Source organism: Mandrillus leucophaeus, unplaced genomic scaffold (genome assembly GCF_000951045.1).
Source record: "Mandrillus leucophaeus isolate KB7577 unplaced genomic scaffold, Mleu.le_1.0 Scaffold821, whole genome shotgun sequence".
Taxonomy (NCBI): domain Eukaryota; kingdom Metazoa; phylum Chordata; class Mammalia; order Primates; family Cercopithecidae; genus Mandrillus; species Mandrillus leucophaeus.
In genome coordinates, this window is record NW_012108931.1 from 216,595 (window position 1) to 219,627 (window position 3,033).

Consider the following 3,033-nt stretch of genomic DNA (forward strand, 5'->3'; position numbering starts at 1 on the left):
TGCGAGGGAAGTGCAGGAGGAAAATGTGGGGTTAGAGCCCCCATCAGAGTCCTTGCTGGGTACTGCCTAGTGGAGCTGTGAGAAGAGGGTCACCATTCTCCAAACCCTAGAATAGTAGATCCACTGACAGCTTGCACCATGCACCTAGAAAAGCCACAGACACTCAACGCCAGCCCGTGAAAATAGCTGGGAGGGAAGCTGTACCCTGCAAAGCCACAGGGGAAGAGCTCCCCAAGACCATGGGAACCCACTTCTTGCATAAGCATGACCGGCATGTGAAACATGGAGTGAAAGCAGATCATTTTGGAGCTTTAAGATTTGACTGTCCAATGGGATTTTGGACTTGCATGGGGCCTATAGCCCCTTTGTTTTGGCCAATTTCTCCCATTTGGAATGGCTGTATTTACCCAATGCCTGTACTCCCATTGTATTTAGGAAGTAACTAACTTGATTTTGATTTTACAGGCTCATAAGCAAAAGGGACTTGCCTTGTTTCAGATAAGACTTTGGACTGTGGACTTTTGAGTTAATGCTGAAATGAGTTAAGACCTTGGGGGACTGTTGGGAAGGCATGATTTGTTTTGAAATGTGAGGACATGAGATTTGGGAGGGGTCGGGGCAGACTTATATGGTTTGGCTGTGTCCCCACCCAAATCTCATCTTGGAATGTAACTTCCACAATTCCCACGTGTCATGGGAGGAACTTGGTGGGAGGTGATTGAATTATGGGGGGTGCATATTTCCTGCACCATTCTTGTGATAGTGAAGGAGTCTCATGAGATTTAATCGTTTTAAAAATGGGAGTTTCCCTGCACAAGCTCTCTTCTCTTGCCTCCTGCCATGTGAGACATGCCTTTCACCTTCCACCATGATTGTGAGGCCTCCCCAGCCATGTGGAACTGTAAGTTCAATAAACCTTTTATGTTTTGTAAATTGCCCAGTCTCAGGTATGTCTTTATCAGCAGTGTAAAAACGAACTAATACAATTCCTAAATAAAAGAAAGATAAAAAATCTTAATTTTTTTTCTAAGAAACAGCATTTATAAGTAGCTTTGAATTCTACTCTAAATCATAAGGAAAATCCATTTTGAGATTCAAGACAAAGTTGATTACTAAGACCAAACTTTGTTTTCTAAAATGATTCCAAAATGTGTGGTTCATGGTTCATTCACTTGTGAGGAAGGCTGAAAAAACGTGTATCAAAGCGGGAATGTTGTTTCTATCTTTGTTCTCTTCTTCTTTCATGCTTCTCCATCTCTTGAGAAAAACTGTACTTGCACCAACTCAGTCTTACAATTTTTATGTAGGGACTGTAAAGGATGAGTGGACAGTAACAAAACTAAAGAATGAGAAGAGAGAAATTAAACTAAAGAACCAGGAGTAAAATCAAGACACAAGAACCTTCATAAGTTGAAATTCAGGCCATTTTGTTGCAGAGATAGGGTAAGATTTAGAAAATAAGAGGCTTCTCAGAACCTGCAGGCTGTGAGCAAATTAGGAGAGGGTAAAAGAAGGATGAGGATGAATGTTTGTGAGTCATATATTTGATTAGAATGTAAAGTTATTTGACAGATACAAGTTAAATTTGTGTTACACTGTAATTATCTTTTTAAAGTAGTTTTAAACTGTGTTTTTTAAAAATTTTGACATGAAGTTAAAACTGGGCCACATAGGTCACTGAAGTGCTAATTAGAATACCTAATACATTGGAAATGTGTGTTACTAGGGGAAAAGGATTCTAATATTTATTAGTATCAATTATTACATACCCTATTCTATTTATAAGTAGCAATTTTTGCTTTTAATGTTCATAGCCAAACTGTGCTTATAAGTGAGTAAACCAAAATTCAGCAAGATTAAGTAATTAGCCTAAACAAGCAATAGGTACAAAACTCAAACGCAGGTATCTTATTCTGAAGCTTTTAAACTTTCTACTATATTCTGCAACATTTATGTAAGCAACAAAAACTGGTATGTCAATGAAGCAAACTCATAGCCAATCCTAAACAAATATTAAAAGCAAACAAAATATATTTTATTTTATTTGAATTAAATTTATTACGAATATTTGAATTGAAATGCTATCTTTTTGATATGGCTGACTATGTTTTGTTTGTTGAGTAGAGTGTAATAACATATCACTGTTAAGCAAATTATTTCAGAAAATTCTTATTTCAAGATAACTCCTTTTATAAATTAGATTACCTGTTTAATACTACTCCCACTGTGCTAATTCATGATGCAATTCATCACATATAAATATTAGAGAAATAGTCTCTTTTTATTTATTTTCAGACACCTGTAGTTGATCCAGAGACTAGTTACCATATTTGAAATGAACCTAGCAAATAGATAATGAATGAATAAGGAGCTCCTTTTATCATCTGCTTGCTCTTAGACATCCTAATTGAATTTGTGTAGTCTGAAAATATCTAATGGTAAATTTTCTTGTTATTATAAAAGACTATAAACATTTTCATTGCAATGTTATTCAGTTCATCATAATAGAGTCTTTAGGTGGTATCCCCCAAAATATAAATAAGTTAGAATATATATTCTCAGCTCCCAGGTCACTCTATATATTATGATATTAGGTGATTCGTTTTTCTCTGTTATTTACCAACATAATTACATCAGTTCATGCAATACAAGCCATTAAATCACAATAAGAAGAGGTCACAGGGTGAATTTTGTTTTGTGAAGATTTTGTATGTAATAACAGTCAATTTTGCTAACAAATGTGCAAATGATTAAGGAAATAAGGCTATATGAGGGAGAAAATTCAAAATAGATAGAAAATGCTGATCTTGTATGCAATCAATCAGATCTTGAAATTGTAAACATTCATAGATGTAAATGAATATTAATATTAATATAATCTGGTGGAATAGAGCTGTTTATCTTGATTTGGGGAATCCATGAAGAGAAAATTGGTCAAACCTGAAGAGTAATTTCTTGACATTAGAAACGGTGAAACTCTGATGCACTACTGGAAAGATTTTAATAGAACAATATTTTTCCTATCTGAAATTA